Below are 21,348 nucleotides of genomic sequence, written 5' to 3' on the forward strand. Positions count from 1 at the left end.
TGTGTATGGCCCTACAGACATGTATGGCAAAATGGTACCATACAGTGGGACAGCATGTAACATCTGATAGAAGGGGAGCTAGAACAATGACATCTACCACAGTCTGTACACAAGCTGAAGTACATATTAACAATGCACACACTGCCAACATTCACCATCACTACACAGACCTCAGTACTGTACAAACATCCACAGAATGTCCATCTTATGTCATGAAATAAAACCACTACTGTACATGACATGTGTAGCAATCTGATATATCACTGGCTTGTTATCAGATATGATGACAGTATTTATGGTGTACAGCACATATGCACCACTTCATGCACTCGATATGCACAAAGGTTGACAGAGGTGTGGCTGACAGCACATACACAGGGCCAGTATAGACATGTTGCTGTGATAACCTCATATATTTTCCATTGTAATGGGGTTTGTTGCAACATATATCCAATGAGGGATATGAAGTCAGTAACTGTCATGGCCTTCACCATCTATAGACTGCAATCCTCACACTACCTTCTGCATTCCACAGATTGATGCACTGTGGCTAATACATGAAACCATAGACACAACACTGCCCAGTCTTCAGATGACCCTGCAGATGGGGATTCCTCATATACATGGAACTGACATTGGAGGTATTGTGAGATGTATGACAGGCATAACCAGACAAACACTGTTAAATCAACATTACTCCAAATGCAGTATAGCAGCGCTTACAGTCTGTAGTCAGGTCAGACACATCCTCCTCCTGTTTGTTACCCTCTTTCCACAGTGTATGTTGTTAGAAGTAAATTCCCAATCCATCTGGGATGCTGTTTGCCAAACATCAGATCTAGTTCCTGCTCACAGTGATTGCAAAGGCCCAACACCACCATGATGTTCCTAGGTATTGAAGTGTGTTTCCATGCAATTGTCTATGGGATTGTTACCACAGCTGTTCCACATGCAGTCAGCTAGAGGAGGGCTGCAATTCATGTAGAGGCCATCAGCTGATCATGAGCATCACGTAAAATACACATGCTGCCTAAGCAAGGCAGGTGTGGGTCTCCACATTCACCAGAGAGAGAGAGTGCGGGAGGCAGACAGAAGCAGATACATGTCAGGGAGGGTTGGGAGAGTAAAACTGAAGCATGTTTGTGTCACACACCTACCAGCACAGGGTATAAGACCCCGACAACTATGTAGTGCTATCACAGTTCGATGCAGTTATTGGATGCACCACATGAGTTACCTGATGTGGAGCACTCAGAACATATATGTGAGGGTGAATGACATCTGCAACAGGGATACGGTAGATATAAGGTAGGTGTCGTACACGTGCCTGTCTGCATGAACAGGTGCCAGTGTCAACACAGGCACACTCACACAGGGATGCACACACATTGACACAGTTGGCAGGGCCAGGAGTGCAACTCATCACTAGTGGGATTGCCACAACACATCAATGTGCAGGTATCACATGCACCACATGGGTCATACAGAGGCCGTATGGGCAAGGAGTATGAGGAGATGTCAGACATCAGACAGAATGCTTCAGTATGCCCTGAGGGGTTGTAGTGAGTGTGGATGTGGACATACGCACCATACAACGCACACACATAAACACACAGGGTGCCAGTTCTGACATGCATGGGTGCATGTCTACACGGGTGCGTGGTGGTCAACTGTGCCAACAGGCTGTACAGGGGTAGGCAATGGGTATACCTTGGCATCAGGCCACATGACAATGGTCTGCATTGTGGCTCAGGCCTGTAGTTACTGCATTTGCCTACACAGGTGGGTATTGCATCCCCCATCCAGTCAGCTGGGTTACTATTGTGTGTGGCCAATGCTGTACACCACATGCCATGTATGTGTTCCTTAGTCCATGACATGGATGGTTCTGGGATATGCACACCTCCAACATGCATGTACAGTGACATGTGGAACTGTACCTGGGGTGTTTGGCCCATGTTCTGAACACAGATTAGCATCAGATGTACCAGTCTTGCCCACCTGTGGCAGGAACTGGTAATGGGCAGCAGGTTTACCCTTCACTTATATTGATAGCATGCCAGCAGCATTCCCTGATGTCAGTGTCATCTGTCCATACAGGGCATGTTGTCAGACATGGTATGTTCATTATGAGTCACATGTGAAGGCACCACAGGTGGTGCAGGTATCCATGGGGAACATGGTGGATGTGCACTGTCTGCATATACATGCATATTGGACAGATGGGCAGGGTGACATGCCCTCTGTAGCCCAGTGCTATCACTGCATAGTTACTATCAGTGGCCAATATGCAGTGTACTACCCACATATTGGCTTTTGCCTAGGCATGTGTGTGCATATGACACATGGGTTGAGTGTGTGCTCTGGCTAATAGTGGGGTTGCTATTGTGGATTGGCTGGCCTTGATGTCACATGTATGGGTATGGCTTTTCACCCCAGCCTCCCAACTCATTTACATCTGTTATCCCTGTATGGTTGACATTGTGATATATAGTAGGGCCACCATAAAAGTAATAAGCAAAACCCCCTCCACATTGGCCACACACTCAACTCTACACAGGATATAAGTTACACACACACACCTGTCATGTCTGGGAGTTGAACCCCTACCTAACTAGTTTATTACACTACAGTACTATGCAGTTATAGTACACACCACGGATATTACTGGAGTACTTTTTCCCCAAAGGTGTATTTCACAGTGACTGGCATCAGTAGGATTACCAGAGTAGGGCATTTCACCTGTACTGCGAGTGACTAACCTAAAATGCATTGCTCCCTACACAGCCAGTGAGACACGCACAAAACATCCCCAACTGTCATGTGTGAGTATAGAACCCCTGACCAAGGCCTATATCACTCTACAGCATGGAGCTGTTATAGGACACACCACAGGGATTACTAGAGACATCCTTCCCCAAAGGTGTATTTCACACTCAATGACATCAGCAGGTTTACCAAAGTAGGGCATTTCACCTGTACTGTGAGTGACTAGCCTAAAATGCATTGCTCCCTACACAGACAGTGAGACACACACAAAACATCCACAACTGTCATGTGTGGGTATAGAAACTCTGACCAAGGCCTATATCACACTACAGCATGGAGCAGTTATAGGTCACACCACAAGGATTACAGGGAACAGTCTCCCCAAAGTTGTATTTCACAATGAATGACGTCAGCAGGATTGGCAAAGTAGGGCATTTGAAATGTATTGCGAGTAAGTAGCCAATGATGCATTGCTCCATACGCAGACATTGAAACACACGCAAAACATCCAGAACTGCCATGAGTGGTGATGGAACCCTACCATAGTTCTAAATCACACTACAGCAGTACACAATTATAGGCCGCGCTACAGACATTACTGGGCTATTACTTTCCCAGAGGTGTATTTGTAGGGGAGTGACATCAGCAGCCTTGCCAATGTTGGGTATATGAATTCTAAGGAGTGTGTGTGACCTAAAAAGCATTGTTCGTCACTCAGTCAGAGACAGACAGAGACACAAAGTCACCAAGTCTGGGGTTAAAACACCTGCCTATCTACTTTATCACACTACAGCAATACGCAGTAATAGGACATGCTATGGATATTACTGGGCTATGATTTCCCCAGAGGTGTATTTCTAGGTGAGTGACATCAGCAGCCTTGCGAAAGTTGAGTATATGTATTGTATGGGGTGTGAGTGGCCTAAAAAGCATTGCTCTCTACTCAGTCAGACACACACACACACACACACACACACACACACACACACACACACACACACACACACACACACACACACACACACACACACACACACACAGTTGCCAGGTCTAGGGTTAGAACACCTGACTAACTACTTTATCACACTACAGCAGTATGCAGTTACAAGACGCACTATGGAGATTACTGGGCTATGAATTCCCCAGAGGTGTATTTCTAGGTGAGCAACATCAGCAGCCTTGCCAAGGTTGAGTATATGTATTGTACAGGGTGTGAGTGGCCTAAAAAGCATTGCTTTCAACTCAGTCAGACACACACACACAGATTCACACAGTTACTAGGTCTGGGGTTAGAACACCTACCTAACTACTTTATCACACTACAGCAGTACACAGTTACAGGATGCACTATGGAGATTACTGGGCTATGATTTCCACAGAGGTGTATTTCTAGGTGAGTGACATCAGCAGCCTTGCCAAAGTTGTGTATATGAACTGTATGGAGTGTGTGTAGCATAAAAAGCATTTCTCTCTACACAGTCAGAGATAGAGAGAGACGCACACAAACACACACTCACACAGTTGCCATGTTTGGGGTTAGGACTACTACCTAACTAGTTTATCACTACAGCAGTACGCAGTTATGGGACACGCCATGGAGATTACTGAGCTACAGCTCTTCCAAAGGTGTATTTCACATTGGATGACCTCATCAGGCTTGTCATGATGCTGCTATGGGGAGGGCGGTATGTGCATGGGCTGTAACCCATTCATGTAGAGGTTGACATGCCGCATATGGGCACACAAGAGGTCATATGCCACAGGTGCATGTATACAGCTACTAGGTGACTACTTCCTTGTACAGTCATGTTGCACAGCTGGCACGTGCAACACGCCGTCATGCTGACAGATACTAGTAGCTAGTATCTGCAGTGAGTGACACCTGCACCTCGTATGTTTGGAGCCCTTTGGCTGTGTGCTGGGTGGGACAGGCCCAGATGGCTCCTTGTCACAGTCACCCTCTTCCACACATCTATGTCCGTCTACCTTTGGCTTATTATAGTGTGTTGTCCTTACATATATGTCTGTATTCCTATACAGTGTGTGTGCAAGGCAGGAGTGGTGCATACTGATATGTGTCTGCACTAAGAACTGTAACTGCTAGATATGTCTGGTCCACTGGTGTTTGCTGACATGGCCTTCATGTGTTTAAGTGTGTGAGCATGCCCAGTATGTCCATCTATATTGCATGTGTGGATCAAGTCAAGGTAGTTTGTACTGCGGTGCTGACCTTTGTGTTGTACACTGACAGGTAGCATGCTGTGTCTGCAGGGTATACATTGGTCATTTGGCATTGACTGTTGCTACATTTCTACATAGCGGGGGGGGGGGGGGCACCTGACTGTTTCTACATTTCTACATAGGGGTGGGGGTGTATACCTGACTGTTACTATAAATGTACGTAGGATGGTGGGGCACACCTTACACTTTTACACATTTGCTAGGACTGTACTAGTATCTCGAGTACACCATTTCACTCTGTAGTCTTACCTATCGTGCTGGCTAGAGGCATACCAGTGTACTACAGATCTTAGCTTTAACTACCTACATATTAGTTTCTGACTTCCTATCCTTCACAACTTACATCCAACTGGCTGGCCTGCTGTAGTCTGTCTGTGTAGGCCTGGGGGAGGGATTACCTATAGGGCTCATTCAGAGGCCATAGTACAGCATTTGTTTGTGTTTGTGTACACCTATCCTGCTGACTGTGACTGTTGTTGAGTATGTGCCCCCCCAACTGGCATGTGTGAGTCACTTACCTTGTGGGTGTCCCAGTATTGAGGGTGGTGCTGCAGGGCTGCCTATGTCGGATGCACATAGTACACTCCCTATACATGGCTGAGCACAGGTAGTGTCATGTTTGGCATCCCTTTTACAGTATGTGCAAGTCATAGAGAGGTGTCATTTCCTGGGTCCTTACTGTGTCAGTGCATGCGCTATGCATTGCCTCTTTCCAAGGCCAGGGCATACTGGGCATACCAGATGTGGGAATCTTGGTAGCTTCCAGAGCATCCAGTACACACATTCATTATTATGCCCTGGGCATCACACACGACCTGGCAGTTGATGGAGGGGAAGCTGTTGTGGTTGATGTAGACCCTACCCCGCTCACCTGGTGGTGCTTTCACGCATATGTGTGTGCAGTCTATTGCACCCACTACCTCAGGGTATTCTGCTATTTGGTGGAAGAGATGCATATTGCTGGCCAATGCCTCATGGGTGATTGGGAAATATACGTGTTCACCGACATGTGCTGACATGGCATCCAGGAACTGGTGGAGTACCCTGGATGCTGATGCCTGTGAAATCCCCATCATATCCCCAGTTGGCCTTTGGAAGGTACCTGTAGCTAGTATTCTTAGGCCTACACATACCTTGGTATCCACTGGGATGGGTTCCCCTCTGTTAGTTCTGTGTGTCATGCGTGGCTGGCACAGCTCAACAATTTGCTGTAGGAGGTCCCTGTCCATCCTATAGCACTCCACTATCTCCAGCTCATGTAGCCCTTGGTAGGTTACCCTGGGTCTGTACACTCTTCTCCGTCTCCTCACTGTGGGTTGGTCATCAGCATTCACATCCTCACCACCCTCAGCCTCTTGCACATGCTGGTTTATGATAACAAAAGCAGCCCCTAACATTTTTTCTCTTGCTTTCGTTTTGTAAAATTTCCCCGTCTGTATACACCGGTGGTGCAGAGTTTTTGGGAAAAGCAAGGGGAAAAGGTGTTTGCATAGTTTATAGTGGTGTGCTGGGCTGGTCTGGTCTGCTGCCTGTGTAATTGGCTGATTCTGATACATTTCACCTGTCAGCTAAGCTGCTGGTTTCCATTCCCATTGCCTGCCTGTTTAAGCCCGTTTGCGCGCCATGCAAACGGAGTGCTCAAATGTGCACAGAGCTGCTTTTTCCTGGTTTAACTTTCTATTTCTTTCTGTAAAACCCAGTGCACGGTGCGCACACCTGCTTACACTTTGTAAAGAGTGCTAGGCAGGTTTAGACACACACCTAGCTTAGCTTTGCTAAGCTAGGAGCAATCCCAAGCCACAGGTCTCCAATCCACTTATAGTATGCCTGACACACCCCCCATGATGTCACATATCCTAGTCTTGCACCCAGCTATTTATACCCTTACACTCTTGGGACCTGCCTCATACCCTGGGAAAATCTGGGATTCATGAACCTTTCCCTCATTTGCATAGGATTGCCTGCTAATGCATATTTACGTGTCCCACACTGAGCCTCCCCCCTTAGCAACCATTACTCACTGGCTAGGTTGTCTTCTGCCTGCTATTGATTTGCATGGCAGAATACTGATTTTAGTTAGAATGCTTATTTTAGGTTAATTTTATTATTTCCCCCCAATCCTGTGTTCGCGCTGCTGCCCTATACATAAACAGGCGAGATCGGCAAAAAAAAATAAATAAAAGTTGTTTATTTTATTTTTTAAACAGTTTGCAAAGCCACTGTACTTTTACTTGGCCATTGGCATGCTTCCTCAATGATATGCAGCCTTTATTTGGAGCTGTCATAGCACCATTTTGTAGATTGCAGAAATGTATTCGGTTACTAACCGAGTATATTTCTGCACACTGCACTCGTCCTGCACGGACAGCTGCCAGCTTCCTGGATCACATATTACCCTCATTTGCTTGCTTTTCACCTGCAAATGAGGGCAATTTGCATACAGGAGCTCAGTCCACGCAGGATTAGTCTAAGAGCTCATGTGCACATCCCGGGAGCTCGTTCCTGGATTGCATGTCGGCCATATTGCCGAAAATAGCTCTTAGACTAATTCTGCACATTCTACAGGGCTTTGTAAATCCAGGGGAATATGTTTTCCATAAATATGCATATGCTTAAATCCCAGATAACCTTTTAAAACACAGTCATATAATTATTATATTATATTCTTTGGTATCAAAAGCAATACATTTCATACAGAGACTTAATAGTTGACTATATTATTCTAAAGTTACTGATTAATGAAATTTATTGTAATATAAATGCTCTTATACTTTCTTTTCTGATTTATTTATACAATATATGCATATAATATTTTACCGTTCATATAAAGTTTTTTTTTTAACCCTACATTTGTAACCAGTGTAACTTTAATGACAGTATTATACTGTGAAGTCACTATGCTTGCTTCACATCATTTTCCTATCACATTTTATGTCTCTGTGTCAAATATTATGGTGTTTTAAGTAAAGTCTTTTATATTATGTCTCTTTTAGTAATTCAATAAAATTTTCACTATTCGCAAATCTAATTCAAAAACAATGCCTTTTTTGATTAAATAAAGTGGAAATCTCTTTAAAAAGTTTAAAAATTCAAACAGCTCATTTTAACCTTTGACCCAAGTGCTTACATCACGTCTGGGCTATTTAGTTTCATTTTGAGTCGTAAGCAGATTCAAAGAGGGAGTTTAAGGTTCTAAATGGATTATAAATGGAAAATTCCATCCAGATAGCAAAAAAATAAGTGCTACAGCTGATGACCTTGGCAGAAAACCAGGAAACAAGTAGGTGAAGATTTTAGAAACGGATTTAAGCATAGCACAAGCTTTTGAAGTGTGTAACAGTTTTCCCCTTCTCCGTATGATTATGTAAGAAAGCCAAACAAACTCTTTACATTTGAATAAAGGTTTCATATTTCTAAAATTATTTTTAAACTGTTATACCAAATTTTATTAACCTTGTAGTTAGTAAAAACATCTTTCTTTAAATTTCTAAAGCAAATCAACACCAATATTCTTTAAGCCCAGGCACTATCTTATAGAAAAGATGTGAAAATAAGCACATAACTTTTAACTGTTTACAAAGAACATTATACTAGTTAGGGTTTAATTTATGATTCTGTATGATAGTAAATCAGGAAGTAGTGATAATTCATTATCACTTTTTCCTTACTGAAGATATTAGCACTTTTCTATAACAGTACTATGTAAAAGAATATATAGAGTTATGTACTGCATTGAGAACATTTCATTCACCTATTAGACACTGTTTTCTTTTCATAAAACAGAATGAAATTTCAGTATCGAGACAATCTATTACTATATATTCTTGAATAAAGGGAATATTCAGAATATATTACTAGATCATGCATTATCTGACGGTCGAGTTACTGACAGTGTATTCATATGAACAAGAATAAAATATTTTACCTTTTGTCCTATGGAAATTAATTATTTTGATTAAAAGGTATATATTTTGTTGTACGTATCCAGATTATTTTTTGAATTAGATATTTGGGTAAACTGTTATCCCATTTGAATAAGATTTGATTATACAACAGAAGTATAGGGACATTTATTTGTCCTTTAGTTTTTTTTTTCTTCTTCTTCTTTGTTGTATTCCAGTCATTTTTCTCTCCTTGACACATAAAGCAAAAACTAGTCCAGTCCATTTACTCTGTTTGATCCATAACCTTGCTGGATTACAAAAAATACACAGCTTCATCCAATGTGTCAAAGATTTTGGGACCTTCAGAAAGGAACATTTTCAGTCTTGCAGGGAACAGTAGATGTACTTTATACTGTCTCTTTTCAGTTCTTTTATTAAAAAGGCAAACACTCCTTTCTCTTACAGAGTACTTCTGCTGAGTAATCATTATCAAACCTTATTACACTGTGTTTAAACTTAAATGGTGAGTTTGACCATGCAGTTTTCAGGACTAACTCTTTTTCCTGAGAAGAAAAGAAGCTCATTGTTATTGATCTTGTACTTTTCCTTATTTTATTAAATGATGAAGAAGGAACTTTCAACAATCTATGGGCTCTTTCTATTCCATAAGAAAGACACTAAAGCAAATTTAAAACACTTGGAAGCCAGGATGTAAGAAAAGTTACAATATTGTCTCCTTCACCCACCAAGAGGAGAAAACGCTGAGAAGAAAGGAGCCACTTTTGAGATTTTAAGTATTTTCTTCAGATTATTTTGCTAAGTTTTTCTGCATAGCCGCCTACTTTGAGCATTTTCAGGCTTGTTAAACTTGATTTCTGCATTGGTAACTGTATTTAGAACACAACATAGAGCTGTTTACTGAATTTCCTGTTTGCACTTATTTTTAAAATCGTTTTTTTCTTAAAACTTGCATTTTATCTGTCTCTGGCCTAGCACTCAAATGTGGGGTCATTTACTGCATTGTTATAACTTGTTGATACTTGTGAACCTCTGCTATCTTTAAAAAAAAACAAAAAACAAAAAAATCTTACTTTTTTCCCACTTTTCTGAGATTTAAAAAAGTTCAGTTACAGGCTTGCTGTTCTGAACTGTTTGTAAGTTTCTTGGTGGCCATTTTTTGCTTGGGCTAAAGGGAAGTCTCTCTGTTCATCAGTGGCAGTGAAAAACATTGAGCAGCCTGCCTGCCCCTGTGGGAGTGGTTACTGCCTTGAAACTGTAGTTTTATTCGCCATTTTGGGTCAATTCCAAACTCTTTGAGCTTCCTCTCTTAAAACCCTCTTTTGCGCGGTTTTGCGCGTTTTTGTGCATAGCGCAATAACGGGCAGTGCCGCCTAATTGGGTTTAAACTATTCCTGGCTCCACAAAGTCTGCTCTTCACTTTTTCCATTAGAACTGCTCTATCTCTCAAATTAAACACCATATTCTCATCCTAAGGCCCTTCACTGGTCCAAATAAGTAATCTTACAAGTTAGCACTATTAAACCATAAGCACTACTTACTCTTATACTCTCTACGATTACCTTGTCCCCTATTGGACTGTCTTAATTCAGTTCCCTATATTACTCTAGCATGTCCAAAGGTCAGTCAATGGTTTCCTCTCCAGCCCAGCTGGTGAATCTGGGAATTTTGAGTCAGTGTTACAACTGTCTCATGTACACGGACAACCCTCTCCTCCTCCAAACAGTTTCAAGTATATGTGAGAGATGCAACCATATAGCCAAACTAGAGGCTGAGCTCTCTCATCTCAAAACTGGTATAACCAATCAGGAGGAGAAGGTAACCTCACACAACACAATTCCAGTATCACATAGTCCCACCACATCAGCGAACCAAACACATAAATACCCTAAAACATACTCAGAGGCTCTTAATAAAAATCTACCTAAGCAACAGAGACCTCCAAAGCAGACATCCAAGCAAACGCCACCCCAAAACAAAACACGCACAACACATAGCCCACAAAATCAGTGTGCCAAGCAGCCACAGCCCTTAAGGCTGAATAACGCACCCGATACTCTTGTAATAGGTGACTCTATTGTCAGACACACTGACGTCCCACTCACCAGGCTGAACAAGGAGAAGGTCACAGTGAGCTGCCTGTCAGGTGCTAGGATTCGCCACATAACACAAGCACTCAGGTCACTCCAAAGCAAATACAAATATGACTCAGTCATTGTACGTGCTGGTGTGAATGACCTGAGATGTACCTCCCTGGACTACATGAAAAGAGACATAGAGGAGCTCTCTGATCATGTAGCCCAGGCCAGTATGACCCTGACCTTGAGCAGCATCCTACCCTCACCTAGAATGATGCCACAGTACAAAGACAAAATGATCGATTTTAACAATTGGCTAAAATTTTGGTGTCATTCAAAGGGGATCCAGTGTCTATCAGCCTGGGATGACATGCTCAACAAGCCATGTTGCTTCGCTAGGGACGGCTTGCACCTGTCACCACTGGGCTTTTGGATACTGGCAAAGGCTCTGGCCACCCCCATAGTGCCTTTTTAGGCAAGGCTCAAAAGTCAAACCCACCTCCATAGACAGCACAAGGTACAAGAAACTAAGGGTAATGCTGCTAAACGCCAGAAGTCTTAACCTCAAGATGCACGCACTCGAAGCTCTCCTCAGTATGGAGAACATCGATATCTGTTCAGTGACAGAAACCTGGTTTAAGGCTCCAGAGAGCACCCCAGCACTACCAGGTTATACCTCATATCATGCTTTTTGGCCCCAAAACCCAGACCGAACCACAAAAGGAGGGGGAGTTTCCATATTTATCAAGGATATCCACACCTCCAGGTTAGTGGCATCGCATGAAGTATCGGAGACCATCCATGTGCAACTAACAGTGGGCAAAACTGCTTTTCAGTTTATAGCATCCTACAGACCACCCACTCAAAGTCAGGAATCCCACTTGGCTTTCCTGAAAACATTGGAGAACATGAAGATCTCTCCGAACACCATTATATTGGGTGACGTCAACTACCCAAACATAGACTAGGAGCACTACTCTAGCCCCAGCACCTTAGCCCAAAGGTTCCTGGAAATTATAAACTCAAATGCTATGGAACAACTAGTCACCACTCCCACAAGAGGGGATAACATACTAGACCTGATCATTACCAACATGGGGACTCTATGCTCCATACCAGAAGTATATCCTTCATTGGTAAGATCAGACCATAAATTAATTTCACTGGATATCCTCATCCCGACCCCACCCCCAGCCCAGAAAACCACAGTGAAAAACTTCTCAAAAGCGAACTTCACACTTCTCAAAACCGAAGTGAAATCTTTCAAGGCCCCAGGGCCAGTGGAAACTATGGCCCAAACTGTAGAATCCTATATAAATGCATTCTACGGACATCTCCAGGAATGCATGGATCAAGTTATCCCAAACAAAACCAAGACCCAATCATCCAAAGGCAGGTGTCCAGTTTGGAGGACCCCAGCCATAAATAGACTGTACAACAGAAGGAGGAAGATACTACATGATAGAGCAAAATCCCTAATAGGGAAGGCATCTCTGATCAGTACTAGCAAAAAATTACGATCCCTCATAAAATCCTCCAAGGCCAGCTTTGAGAGAAAAATTGCTCAGGACACTAAAGACAATCATAAGGCTTTTTTCAGTTATGTTAGGAACCTGGGATGCAACTCCCGGACTTGTTCTGAGTTGATTCTAAATGACAAAAAATACACTGAACCCACAGACATCACCAATATCCTGGCAGACAGGTTCAGTGCAAACTTCTCCACCCCCTCCCCCCCAAAAGAGCAAGTGTCTATCCCGGCAGGGGGCTGCCTCCCAAAATCTCTGATGCTCAGGTGAAGGCTGCCCTCTCCAAAGCAAAAAACACTGCTTCCATGGGACCAGATGGCATCCTGGGTTGCGTCCTACATGAACTCCAAGAAGAACTAATCCCTCAAATAAAACAGCTGTACAATCTCAGCCTCACTACAGGATATGTGCCCACAGAATGGCGTACAGCAACAGTGGTCCCACTCCACAAAGGTGGAGCCTCCACGGACCCTGGAAACTATCACCCCATAAGCCTGACTAGCTTAGTCTGCAAGGCTATGGAGAGGATCATCATGGAGCTCATAAACAAAGACATCAGGGACCTACAGACACTAGATCCTACCCAGTTCGGCTTCGTCAAGGGCAGATCCTGCCTTTTGAACCTGGTTGACTTCTTTGAAACAGTCACCAAAGCCATAGATGAAGGGAAGATAGTCCACACAGCCTATCTAGACCTAGCAAAGGCATTTGATACAATACCCCATGCGGGCATCATAGATAAGCTATCCAGCTTAAATATAACCCCCTATGTCACAAGATGGGTTGCAAACTGGCTCAAAGACAGAACCCACAGAGTGAGAGTTGCTGGAGCCATGTCAGACTCGAAACCAGTCACAAGTGGTGTCCCACAAGGTTCTATCCTGGGACCGCTCTTGTTCGGTTTATACTTTTCCGAGGTACAGGCCAACGTGGGAGGACTATGGCTCACCAAGTTCGCAGATGACTGCAAACTGGGTGCCATAATCGACTCTCCAGCTGACACAAACATCCTTCAAAAAGGTCTCACAGAGATGGATAACTGGTGCCAGAGCCATGGTTTAAAGCTAAATGCCAAAAAGTGTATAGCCATACCCTTTGGCAAAAACAATGTGCCCACAAACTACCACATAGGCAGTAAACCATTAAGTACAGAGAAAGTAATTAGGGATCTGGGGACCCAAGCTGATAGCAATCTCTCCTTTGACAACCACATTGCCAAAGTGGTTAGAAAGACCTTTTACATGGCCCACCTCATCATGAAAGGATTCACATCTAGATCAAGAGAGGTAATCGTGCCCCTTTATTCATCCCTCATCAGGCCCATCATAGAACACAATGCCCCTTTTGGGATGTACCTTACCCGACACCTGCAGCAATTAGAAAGACCCCAAAAGTACCTCACCAAGAGGATCAAGGGACTCAAACAGATGCCATATGCTGCTCGGTTAAAAAAACTCCAGCTCTACTCAGTTGCATACCGCCTACTTCGAGGCGATCTATGTACAATCCAGTATTAATGGACATGCTCCACCTCAGTAAATCTAAATCCCTTAGAGCCACACGCTCGAGGGACTTGAACCTCAGCACAGAAATAAATAGGACTTGCTGGAGGGACAGATTCATAACCCAGAGGCTCCCTTCACTCTGGAATAGAATTCCAATTCATGTTAGGCAGAGGACCTCATTGAATCTCTTCAAGAAGAATCTTGATGAGTGGATGGGGGATCGTAGGTTTGTTCCGGGGATTACTTCCGTGTCACTATTCGACAGAGGCACAGTAAACTAAACCGTAAAAAGGGTACAGTATACTCAAATCAAGGGGTGGCATAAGCCAAACAAAATCGGGCTAGGCTTATAATTGCCCCAGGGCAGATAGCCTAGTATGAACCTATGAACCTATGAACTCTTTTCTGGCAAACCATAAATATGCAAATTATTTTTTTCTGGACATATTTTCTAGGTTGACTACTTTGTTTAGTAGAGAAGCATTTTGTTTAGTGAGAAAATCGAGCTGCAATTCTTGCTTTGTAAGTCTACCTTCAAAGTCATTTAAAGTCTATTCCATATCAGCAATATGAGATGTTTGCTGCATTATTAGTGATTGTAAATGCGCCATTTGCTTTGTGGATTTTGTTTTAAAGAGTCTAATTTATTGCCCATTTTGTCAAATTTTAAAGATAAGTTCTGCATTGTAGTTCCTTTCTCATTAGCAGATCTTGTGTGGTATTCTTTGAATAACTCATTATATTAGCACCCTTTCTGCTTGGGTTTTGACAGGAGAAACAACGAATAAAAATAAAATACTCCCTTGTAGACTTACAGAAGCAGTAATAGAAGTAACTCAATAAATATATTGTCTATAAAGACTGCTTTTTTTAAATTTCCTGTCAGAAATAGACCTTGGATAGCAGAGCTAAGAAAAAATGCTGTCAATTCTTCTGCTTCCTAGCCATGCCCCCTACACATACTTTCTGAACTTTAGAAACAATGACATCTTCAATCATCCTCCAGATTTACTAAACTTTACAAAAAAATAATAAATAATTACAATCATATTCTGTCACAATATATTTTCTACATTGTACATAGCAGGAAGACAGACTTATAGTGAGGTCTTTTCAATTCAGGAAATCTTTAAAGAATCAAACCTTCCTTCATTTCAGTGCAAAGCAAACTACTTTCACAACATACTTCCTTCCTTCCCTCAGTATACATCCTCATGAATTAAGTTTAAATTAGCATAAGTTTCAGACATGCTTCAGGTTATTCCCAAAAATGCACCATTTCCTTTCACTGCATATCTTACACCGACTTGAATTTGAGCACTTATTCTCACTATAAGGCTCAGTATTGCCCATAGACTATTCTAAATATCTGGCACACTGACCAGCAGTCTACCTTACCATAGGGCTCTGCTTGTGCTCTGAGTCTTTATGGGTTGTCTCATTTACATATATATATGTGTGTGTGTGTGTGTGTGTGTGTGTGTGTGTGTGTGTGTGTGTGTGTGTAAAGAAATTAAACACTGTTATCTGTGCTGGCATGTCTGGCTCAAGGTTTGTACATGGTTTCAGAGTAGCCTGTGTGGTATATGCCAGCATGACTGGCTATGATATTGTGGATGGGTTCTTGTATGTTGATTGATCCTTTGTACAGTATCTTTTTAAAAGTTGAACAGTGTTCTGTTACATGTCTAAATGTGCATGTTTGTGAAGGTTATTTTAAGTGCAGATTGTCTCAGAGTAAGTTGATCTGCAGATGATGTCATCGGAATGTTTCCAGTTGCTCTGTGTTTACGTTTAGAGGCTGAAAGACAAGAAGGAACTTTAATAAACTGCTGTCTGTTGATTTTCAAACAGTGAGATGAAATGTAGAATGGGAACAGTTGAAATATTTAACCTAGTTTATAAAAGTGCCTTCTGAAGACAGCTGAAGTCAGTTATAGTAGTTGTTCAGTTGTGTTCAGTTGAGTTCGCAATTGTACTAAGCAGTGGATACTGAAAGGAATCACCAAGACCTATAAGCCTCCCTTTGCTCTATTGTAATGTATAGTTTAGATCAGGGATAGCATTCTTCTGATAGATAGGAAAGTACAGCTAGATTAATCAGAGTTTTTTTCTAAATGTTGGATTTCTATTCTTCAGAATTAATTTCATTTTCCTGGTGATTGAATTCTGTTTGTTTATTGATATTGCTGTTTTACATTTTTAATCATTTTCCTCATTATTAAATATTTTTATTATCTTACATTGTAGCTGAACAATCAATATATTCTTTAGTGATTTGAGAGTGCTTATACCTGCTTGATAATTCCTGAGCCACTCCGAAAGCCTGGCTGCTTTAGGTCATAAGCTACCATTAGTTTTAATATCTAATTTTAGTAATTGGGCACCCTTTTGAAAGTACGTGTAGATGCTCTGATTGGTGGCAGCATTACCGTATCATTTGAGAGGAAGGGAGACAGCTGGAAATCTGTGTTGGACTTTCCCAGAAGTGTTTGAATGTGTGAGATTCAATTTAAGTGTGAGTGTATCAGAGGTCTTAAACTGGGAGACATTGTCTTGAATGTGTAATAAAGAGTTATATTAAGGGCAGACAGAAGTATACAGTCCAGTCCAAGGTTATAGAGCATGTTCCTGTTGTGCTCTTAGGGGAAATTGTGAAATATCATTCCTGTTTAAGTGATGGTCTCACACTGGAATCAGTAGTGAGGATTGAAGTTCCTTAGTCACTGACCCAGAATAGTAGAGGATGTCACATTATTGGTGGCAGTTTGGTGGGATATTAGCTGGACATCACATTATTGGTGACAGTTCAGTGGGATATTAACTGGGTGTCATATTATTGGTGGCAGTGGTGGAATTTTTAATTGGACTTCAGTACCTTGTGGGTAGTTCTCATTAAGGTGTGCACTCTTGACAGCCACAAGGTAAACATGCAGAATTTCAGTCCACCACAGTTTTATTTATTTTTAGTTATTCTGTCAGGGACAGCACGCAAAGGTATCAGCAGAAGACTATAGCAAGCTCTCAAATAATCATTTGGCCAAGGAGTGTGAAGCCAGAGGACTGGTGCATGCCAATCTGACTAAGGAAGCAATGATTTCAGTCTTAGTTGCAGCCACAGTTCAGACCAGCCATTCAGAGTATACCCAGTTTGGTATTGGGGATGTGCAGCCTGCAGAGACAGAACAGTCCACATTTTCTTCAGCGGACCTGAGAATTCATCTGGAGTTAAGGAGACTGGAACTGGTGACTGAAGAAAGGGAGAAGCAGTGTAAATATGAACTGGATGCCAAACGATTGGAAGCTGAGGAGAAACAGTGTCAATATGAACTGGAGATTGAGGAAAGAATGCAATGACTTGAACTGAAATCAGCAAAGAAAGTGAGGCATTTAGAAGCCCAGGAAAACAAGAGACAGCGCCGGCATGAAGTGGAGCTTCTTACCCTTCGAGACGATCATGGAGGTAATGGTGAAGGGAATAATAGGACCCCCAAAGCTGTAAAGGTCAGTAAACTTTTTCCTCAATACAGGGATGGGGATGAATTTGATAGTTTTATTCATATATTGTATTCATATATTTCAGAGGGTAAGTAGACAGTGTGATGTTGACCGTGAGCTTTTGGTTCGGCTCTTGACTCCCTTACTCCATGATAAAGCTGTTCAGGCCATGTCAAAACTGTCTGATGTAGATTGTTTGAATTATGATAAAGTAAAAAACTGTCTTCTTGATTGTTTTAAACTGATACCTGAAGCTTATAGAAAAAAAGTTTTGTGAATATAGACGCAATGCCGATGAAAGTGTATGTGATTATATTGCTGATTTAAGTACTTACTTTCACAGATAGGCGAGTGGGTGTCAGGTCATCCCTTTTGAGGGACTTACAGACCTTTTGATGAGGGAAAAAGACCTCAGTACTTTGCCTGATGGCATGACAATCTAGTTAGCAGAACAAGAGTCTAACTCTGTGGAGGAGGTTGGGAGAAAAGGGGATCTCTACTTAGCAAGCAGAACACTAATGCATAAGAAAGGGATACCCATTGCTGCACATGGACATAAGGGAAACCATGGGGGGCAGTCTAAACCACTCCAACAGAGTACACTAGTAACAGGGAAAACTACTAGTCCAAGTACACAGTTAGGGATTAGATGTTTCAAATGTAACCAGAGAGGCCATATAGTAGCTAAATGTCCATTGAGGCAAGGTGAGAAACAGAAGGTGAGGGAGCTAGCAAGTGGGGATGACAAACTGCAAGTGGTAAGTTGTTTGGAAACAACAAGGGCGTCAAACTATCACCAACATTTATATCATATCATAATAGATGGTAAACGGGTCACTGCTAAGACAGCACAGCTACTGATCTAACCATTGTGAGGCAAGCAATAGTTAGAAAAAAGTAGTGCTTGCTTGGACAGTCCACTCCAGTCAGAGCTTTGGACGGGACCCTATTCCAGATACCTTTGGCTGGGCTTTATCTTGACTGGGAGGGTGGAAAAGGAAGCAGGTAGGTAGGTGTGTTTGAAAATATTCCTGCAGATGTCCTGATAGGGAATGACTTTGATGCTGCAGTACCTTGTGTGCATGCAGTGACATCATGCAGTCAGGCTTGGAGACAGGTATGTAGGTCCGGTAGCCTGGGGAGACCCAGATAGATCTCATACCTGAAGCTGGGACTGGTGTGATGGCTGTTTCATAGAAGGAGCTATCCTGTAGCAGTAAATCTAAAAGTGAGCCACAGCTACTGGTGAGTACTAATGTTCCCTTGGAGATAGTAAGTACAAGGACAAAGGTGAGTGATAGTACCCAGATTGTCAGTGAGGCACAGCTGTCAGAATTTACTAGGCTCCCTTTGGAAGGGGAGCTGGGGTGGGTCACAAAGCTAGAGTTAAGACAGGCTTAACTTACAGACCCTATATTACAAAGCTAAAGGGACGTGGCTAAGGAGGCACCTGAGGCTCAAGAAAGAGGGGAGACTGTATACAGAAACAAAGGTTTGTTGTATAGAGAGTGTAATCCTGAAGCGGGGATAGAAGTTGAGGTAATACAGCAGTTGGTAGTGCCTAGAGCTTACCATCTGCCACTTTTAGCCATAGCACGTGACATCCCTTTTTTAGGCCATATGGGTATATAAACATACTAAGACACATATTATGCAGAATGTTTATTTGCCTGTGGTTGCAAATGATGTGGTAGGATATTGTAAGACTTGGGACCAGTGCCAAAAAGTTGAAAAGACAGAGGACAAAGTGAAGGCTCTGTTAATGCCTTTGCCTGTTAATGAAGAGCCATTTCAGAGGGTGGCCATAGATATTGTGAGACCCCTGAGTACTCCAAGTTCTATCAGGAGGAAATATATTTTAGTGGTAGTGGATTATGCTACCAGACACCCTGAGGTGGTGGCTCTATGATCTATTGAGGCAGAAAAGGTGATAAATGCTTTGATATAAAAATTCTGCAGGGTAGGTTTTCTGAGGGAGATATTGACTGACTGTGGAGCCAACTTCATGTCAGTCCTGCCGACTTGTCTATGGAAGCATTGTGGGGTAAAACATTTAAAGACCACCCCCTATCATCCCCAGACTAATGGTCTTGTTGAGAGGGTAAACTCTACATTAAAGACTATGCTATGGGCATTTGCAGATCAGTTTAAAAGGGCAAGGCTAACCGTTAAACACAGTAAGTGTCGGGTGGGTATGGCAGAGGTCACTTACCTAGGACACAGAGGGGGAAGTGTTAAAATTAGACCAGAACCTGTCAAAGTGGAAGCTGTCCAAGCATTGCCAGTTCCTGTTACTAAAAAGCAAGTGAGAGCATTTCTAGGGACAGCGGGGTACAATAGAAATTTCTGCCCAATCATAGTACAATAGCTGCACCCCTTACTGACCTAACTAGGAAAAATAAACCAGATAAGGTAGTGTGGACCACAGGTTGTGAGCAGGAATTCCAAAAAATTTAAGAGATTTTGAGAGGACCCCCTGTATTAGTCAGCCCAGATTATAGCAAAAAAATTATTGTGCAAGAACATGCTTCAAATTATGGAGTCGGGGCTGTACTTGGCCAATTTTCCTTAGGAGAAGAGCAACCAGTGGTATATTTTAGCTGTAGACTTCAACCTAGGGAAGAATGTTATGCAGCTGTGGAGAAAGAGTGTCTAGCCATAGTATGGGCATTGCAGAAGCTGCAGCCCTATCTTTATGGAAAAAAGTTCACTGTACTCACAGATCATAACCATTTAACCTGGCTAAATAGAGTCAACAAGCAAAATGCCAAGTTACTGAGGTGGAGTCTAGGGTTGTAAGCATAACATATGACAATACAACACCCACAGTGGAGTTAATAATGCCAATGCCAACAGATTGTCCAGGAGAAGATTGGGTTGATATAATCCCAGACAGACCCATTTTTCTCAAGCATCGTTTTTCAAGGGTCACTTGAAAATCCTGCTTGAGTCATGGGGGGAGGAGAAATGTGAAGAAATTAGACACTGGTATTTACGCTGGCATGTCTGGCTGAAATTTTGTACATGGTTTCAGAGTGTGGTATATGCCAGCATAGCTGGCTATGGTATTGTAGATGGGTTCTTGTATGTTGATCGATACTCTGTTTGTACAGGATCGTTTTAAAAGTTGAGCAGTGTTCTGTTACATGTCGTACTGTGCATGTTTGTGCAGGTGATTCTAAATGCAGACTGTCTCAGAGTCAACTGATCTACAGATGATGTCATCAAAATGTTTGCTCTGTTTACTTTCAGAGACTGAAGGACAAGAAGGAACCTTAATAAACATCTCTCTGTTGATTTTCAAACATGATATGAAAATAACAGCTGGAACAGTTGAGACAGTTAACCTAGTTCACAGTTGTACTGAGCAGTGGATACCCAAAGGACTCACCAAGAACTGTAAGCCTGCTTTTGCTCTATTGTAATATATAGTTTAGATCAGGGACAGTGTTCTTCAGTTAGATAAGAAATTATGACTAGATTAGTGAGAGGTTTTTTTTCTAAATGGTGGATTTCTATCCATCAGAATTAATTTCATTTTCCTGGTGATTTAATTTTGTTTGTTTATTGAAATTACTATTTTATATTTTTAATAATTTTCCTTATTATTAAATAGTTTTATTATCTTACATTGTGGCTGAACAATCAGTGTATTCCTTAGTGATTTAAGAGTGTTTATACCTGCTTTGATAATTTCTGGGCCACTCAGAAAGCCTGGCTGCTTTAGGTCATAAACTACCCTACCATTTGTTTCAATACCTGATTTTAATAATTGGACACCCCTTTGAAAGGGCATGTAGATAATCTGATTGGTGGCAGCATTACT

At 42.2% G+C, this 21,348-nt stretch overlaps 1 long non-coding RNA gene across 1 annotated transcript in view; it reads left to right on the plus strand.

The window, feature by feature from the left end:
• Nucleotides 1-20,911, plus strand: part of LOC122806626 — a 122,182-nt gene extending 101,271 nt beyond the window's left edge. Inside the window, exon 3 of the long non-coding RNA XR_006365528.1 lies at nt 20,775-20,911. This is a non-coding gene — a long non-coding RNA (uncharacterized LOC122806626). The remainder of the gene's footprint in view (nt 1-20,774) is intronic.
• The last annotated feature ends 437 nt before the right edge of the window (nt 20,912-21,348 follow it).

The sequence above is a fragment of the Protopterus annectens genome, chromosome 7.part0 (assembly GCF_019279795.1).
Source record: "Protopterus annectens isolate FY-2018-M chromosome 7.part0, PAN1.0, whole genome shotgun sequence".
Lineage (NCBI taxonomy): Eukaryota > Metazoa > Chordata > Ceratodontiformes > Protopteridae > Protopterus > Protopterus annectens.